Source organism: Mirounga leonina, unplaced genomic scaffold (genome assembly GCF_011800145.1).
Source record: "Mirounga leonina isolate KUSES-001 unplaced genomic scaffold, KU_Mleo_1.0 Mir_154, whole genome shotgun sequence".
NCBI classification, from domain to species: domain Eukaryota; kingdom Metazoa; phylum Chordata; class Mammalia; order Carnivora; family Phocidae; genus Mirounga; species Mirounga leonina.
In genome coordinates this window covers 34,731,001-34,737,021 of record NW_023270389.1, presented here as the reverse complement: position 1 = coordinate 34,737,021, position 6,021 = coordinate 34,731,001, and the positions used below count along the sequence as shown (strand labels likewise).

Here is a 6,021-nt window from a genome sequence, read left to right as displayed (position 1 = left end):
AAGAAGTAGAGCCAGAATTTCTAGGAAAAAACTCACATTCTTTCTCCATCTCTTGAAGATAGAAATCTTACTATGTCTTTGAAATGTAAACACCCTGGGAGGTAACTAAAACAATGGTCTGAAACTGTTAAAAAAAGGGGGTGGAAGTGGGGGAAGAGGAGACCTTTTTAAAATACAGACTGCTAAAAAGGCTCTCTTGCCCAAACTCCGGAGCACAGCATCCTTAAGATTACTTGTCAAGGACAAATACAAATCTTAATAGTCTTCTCCACAAATACTAGCAAAAAGCTTTTAAGTGGGTAACCTTAACTTGTTCTCTGTCTGCCAGAGACACAATTATTTATAAACTAGTGGGTTTTGTTTTATACCTGATTCATGGCTAAAGTTTTAAAATGAAAGCAACCAGATCTCTGTATCTGTCTGTATGTTATGTACGTCTATATACATATATATACACACACACACACACACACACACACACACACACACACACACGAAAGATGTGGCATTTTTTTACCTCTAGATGGTGGTGCTAAAATTCATTTCTAAAAAAGCTCTACTTAAAATTGGCTTAAAAACAAGTGCTTTTGGACTAAGTATTTCTAAATCTCAGAAATATAATAAAAACTAACCCAAACATTTTTCAAGCTCATGTCTAGGATAATTTTTGGTAAATAAAAGCAAGCTTAAGTTTGCTGGTTTCATTAATACAGACATAGCTTTAGAGTTATTAGCATTAAGTGTAATACTTTTATTCTATCTTCATTTACTGAAAGTAAAATATGCTCATGTTATCTCTGTTATAAAGTTTGGCAGGAAGAAACATAACTTAAGATGATGGCTAACTGCTTTAATGTCTCATGAAATTTTCATGAGTAATCTAAGTATGATTGTTAAGAACAAGTAAATAAATGTAAGTGGGTAAGAATTTTCAGGTGAACTTTTCAGTAATAACTGCTATGGTATGTCTACTTAAAAATAGTTTCCCAAATCTCCTTGGTAACCTCCACCCTTAGAATTTTGCTAAGTTAAAATTAAATGGTGGGGAGTCGTTAAATGTCTAGGTTATTTCCAAGTAAGGTAAAATACTAGAACAATAATTAATTACTAAAGATAGTTGGGGGTCCATTAGTAAACATGTCTGTGTCATACTAGAAATTCTGCTATGAGAAACATGTTTCTAGATATTCTAAAAGTATTTATAAATTTGCCAACCCACAGAATGCTAATACAGAAGACAGTTTATAATTGTTTTTGTTTTTATTTTCACTAAAAATGAAGGTTTTTAAGAATTAAAAACTGTAATATAGGCAATTAATGCCACTAGAAATAATAAGGGAAACATCTCTGAATGTGAGACAAGCAAGATGGGTGTTTTTAATAAAATTAAGTATAAGAAATGGAAATGCATTTTTTGTTAAGGGAAAATAAGGTAATTTTGTCAATTGTATTAAAATGGGAAAGAAAAATTATAGGACAAAATTTGAATGTAAAAAGGTTGTAGAAGATTTATAGAAAAGGAATCTTGGCAAAGGAGTTTTAGTCAAGCTCACTAAGATTAAAATAAGTTTAATTAAGTTAAATGAATTTTGATATCAAAAATAAGCTGGTATAAAATTAGAATTTAAGTTTCTTTCTGTTAAAAGGAAAAAAAGTTTTCTTGAACTATTGGTCTGCTCTTGATAAAAGATTATAAAAGATTTTTCCTTACCTTTTAAAGTAATCTGCCTAAAAAGCAAAGATTGTGTATCTTGTCAAAATAATTTCGCCTTTATCAGGTCTTTGATTACTTAAGAAAGCTGAGGATTCTCTATTCAAAGAACTGAAGTTTTTTATTTTATTTTTTTTAAAGATTTTATTTATTTACTTATTTGAGAGAGAGATTGAGGGTGGGGAGGGAGGGGCAGAGGGAGAGAATCGTCAAGCAGACTCCTCGAGGAGCCCGGAGCTGGATGCAGGGCTTGATCTCATGACCCTGAGATCATGACCTGAGTGGAAATCAAGAGTCAGATGCTTAACTGACTGAGCCACCTAGGCACCCAAGAACTAAGGTTAAAACAACTATTTAGCTTTCCAGATTTGCCTGTGAAATCTTTAATTGACAATATGGTTAAATGGATAGCTAAGTATTCTTTCACAGTGACCTATGATCCTATTTGACCAAGTTTTTTAAAACCTCTCTGACATTTTTGACAAACTTCTTAAAAATCAAATTCTAAATAGAGTCTTTTTGATTTCGAACTAAGTTTGAGAATTTTTAGGGGGTCCCTGGAACATCTCAGAAGATTTGTTTTCTCTCCTTAAAAAAGGAAGATGTTAAACTAATTAGTCTTATTTGATATGTTAAATGATATGGGAAGCATTGTCAAATAAAACAGTAATACTGGGGCACCTGGCTGTGGCTCAGTTGGGAGTGACTCTTGATCTTGGGGTCCTCAGTTCGAGCCCCACATTAGATGTAGAGATTACTTAAAAAAAAGAGTAATACTGAGCGTTTTTCATGTTGTATTGTTAGTATGTGTTACCAGTGTTCTACAAATTGTATGAAATTTCTAGAAATCTAATATGTCCTGATATAACATTATCAGTCATAATTCCACTTATCTTAAAATGTTAGGTGTCACAAAAATAAATAGATTTCCTTGTCAACTGCATTGTGATAGACTTTCATCAGATCTTTAATCATGGCTATTTTTAAGTCTTTTGTCATTTACAGATGGTTATTTTTTCTCTGATGCTTTTGCAAAAATGTTCCTGCAAAAGTACTTCATCTTTAAGAAGACTTATGGAACATACTCTAGAATACAGATTTCTGATAACTTCAAGATCAGAAAACTGAACTGGTAAGAATTTCTAAAGCTAGTAGAATAACTAGATTCAATCAGAACAAATATCAGTTACATTGTGCTGAATGAACTGAGGAGTATGCTTGTAATTTTTTTTGTTTAAAACATGGCCAATTTAAAAAATATATATTTTGTTTTCCAAAATTGTGAAAACCTTTTTCTCTTCTTTTAAGCTACCTATGACTTAGAACAATTTGGAAATGTATACCTTTGTGAACAAAGATTGAACTTTTATCCTTCTCTTCCTACCTGATGCCCCTAGAATTCATAAATTCTCAGTGGGTGTTCTGATTTTCATGGCAATAGTTATATGCCTAAGTTCACTAAGAATCTGTTCTTCTGTAACAAGACACACTTGAAAACATTGGTTGCATTACCAAGGCTTTGACTGGAATGTCATATTTGAGAGAGATGTCTAAAGACTCAGATATGACCAGACAGCTTTAAGTAGCTAAGGTTGACTGGAGCCAATAATGCCCCTTGGTGAAAATGGCCTGGTACCTTGATTACAGGGATTCAGCAACTTTGCCGGGTGAGTGAGAAAGGTGACTTCCTGGCAGGCGCAGGAATTTCAGGATTGGGGACCTTGTAAAGATAGGAAGTAACCCAAATCTATAGGTATTGCTGGAAAGCCTGATAGCCCATCTTTAGCTTGGCTTCCTAGCTTTGAGAAGCTTTTTTTTTTTTTTTAAAGATTTTATTTATTTATTTGACAGAGAGAGACACAGCGAGAGAGGGAACACAAGCAGGGGGAGTGGGAGAGGGAGAAGCAGGCTTCCCGCGGAGCAGGGAGCCCGATGCGGGGCTCGATGCGGGGCTCGATCCCAGGACCCTGGCATCATGACCTGAGCCGAAGGCAGACGCTTAATGACTGAGCCACCCAGGCGCCCCAACTTTGAGAAGCTTTTAAAAGTACAGTCTGAGATTCCTTATAAAAAGTTCCAGCAAAGCAGATTTAAAAATTCTATATGGTCAATCACTATTCTTGTTATATTTATATAAACAATCAAGCCAAATTTATTAAAACTAGACTTACTTTGCAAACAAATTAGTCTTTCTTTGGTTATCTTTAATGGCAATGGGGGTGATGGTAGAGAACAAAATGGTGTTTCAGTAGAAATTATAATATACACTTATGGAGATTAAATTCTAGTTCTGTCAGTTGTCATTGAAGTTTTGTTTTCTACCCGTAAATTGGACTAGATTCTGGGTTCTTTCAGTTTCCTCCAATGTTTGGCTACAACTTTTTAAACTAACATTTCTAGTTTTTCTTCTACCCTTCTGACTTAGAATCATTGAGAACTAAGGCTGCCCTTTTCCTGAAACCATGCAAGCTAACATTGGACAACTTGATATAAACTTCAGAGAAATCAGAATAAAAACTCATGTATGAACAGTCAGTCTTCGTGCCTCTGGCTGGGTGGACGACTCTAAGAGATCGCTAGAGGCCTCAGATTACAAACCAGGAAAATCTGTCCAATTGCCATTGTCTGCCCTCAGTCCCTCTCAAGAGGCTTCAAGCCTGAGATCTAGAAATCTTTTCAACTGGTGACCCCCAGAACTCTGTTGGTTTGTAATTTGCTCCAATTATTAACTGGTTTTTTTGTTTGTTTGTTTGTTTCCATAGAAATGCCTTATTAAATACCCGATTTCCCGCATCATGCAGGCCTAACTTTGGGATCCCAGCTGCATCATCACCTTCTAAAATGAGACACAACTGTTTAACTGAACTGACCTATTGTTCTAATTCAAAGAAGTAATGGAGCAATATTCCAAGATGAAGACAATCAAGGCCCAACACACTTAAGGAGAGATTTTTACTTCCCCCTTAACTGCGTCAAAGAATTTAGATAGAGAACCTGTACCAGGAAGAGAGTTATTACCAAAGATAACTTTTTTTTTTTTACAGAAGAAAGTCTTATCCACATGGCATGGCAAACATTTGCTTACCAAACATTTGATCTTCCCATCTTCCGATGGATTGTCTTCCTCACTTTTGAAGTCCCAGATCCCTACTTGCTTCCCATTAGCTCAGGGTGGCATATAAACCCCAATTGCCTGACTGTGGGGAGCCTCTCATGTCTTTGTGGGGCTCCTGGATGTATATAATTACATTTGTTTTTCTCCTATTAATCTTTCTTATGTCAATTTAATCATTAGATCAGCCAAAAAACCTAGAAGGGAAAAAGGAAAAAGTTTTTCTCCCCTATAAGAACCTCCACCCTGTGGTTTCCCACTGAGCTTACATCTCTGCCTCTTACCTACACATCTGTTCCAAGCCCACTCCCTACTGTTTCTGATCTGGGACTTTTACTTTATCAGTAGCTCAGGGAAGGACCAAAGAAAGGGTGGGAAGAGTAAGAGAAACTGAAGAGTGAGGAAAATTGTTAGTCCGTGGGAGCATGGGAAGAAAGCACCTGCTGAAATTGTCCAAAAGGTGAAGGATGTTAATGAGAGCACATGGGGTGCTATGCCCAGTAAGCGCCTTTAACGGCTTCTAGCTGAAGAAACAGATATTCAGAAGTCACGGATTGAAATGAGGACACTATTAGTTTTCTAGCGCTGCCATAACAAAATCCTATAGATTGAGTGGTTTAAACAACAGAGGTGTGTTATCTCACAGTCCTGGAAGCTAGAATTCCAAGATCAAGTTGCTGGTAGGATTGGTTTCTTCAAGGCCACTCTCCTTGGCTCACGGATGGCTACCATCTCCCAGGGTCTCTGTATCATTCTCCCTTTGTGCCGGTCTGTGTCCTAATCTCTTATAGTCATACTGGATTACAGCTCATCCATAGGACTTCATTTTACATTAATTACTTCAACAAAGGCCCTATCTCTATATACAGTCACATTCGGAGGTGCAGAGGATTAGGACTTTAAGAAATAAATTTTGGGGGAACCCAATTCAATCTATTACAGTTACCCAGCCAAATAAAGGCAGTATAGCCCAGGGATTAAACAGACTATATTTAGTTAGAAATACTGTGGTTAGGGGTGCCTGGGTGGTTTAGTCGGCTGGGCGGCCGACTCTTGATTTCGGCCCAGGTCATAATCTTGGGGTCCTGGGATCAAGCCCTGCATCAGGCTCTGCACTCAGTGGGGAGTCTGCTTGAGATTCTCCCTCTCCCTCTGCCCCTCCCCCCGACTTGTGAGCTCGCACACACGTTTTTTTTCT

The 6,021-nt window shown here is 36.9% G+C and overlaps 1 long non-coding RNA gene across 2 annotated transcripts in view; it reads left to right on the top strand.

Moving 5' to 3' along the window:
• Window positions 1–5,007, top strand: part of LOC118014279 — a 7,908-nt gene extending 2,901 nt beyond the window's left edge. For both annotated transcript variants that reach the window (XR_004680248.1, XR_004680247.1), the window contains 2 exons: window positions 2,717–2,843; window positions 4,474–5,007. This is a non-coding gene — a long non-coding RNA (uncharacterized LOC118014279). The remainder of the gene's footprint in view (window positions 1–2,716; window positions 2,844–4,473) is intronic.
• The last annotated feature ends 1,014 nt before the right edge of the window (window positions 5,008–6,021 follow it).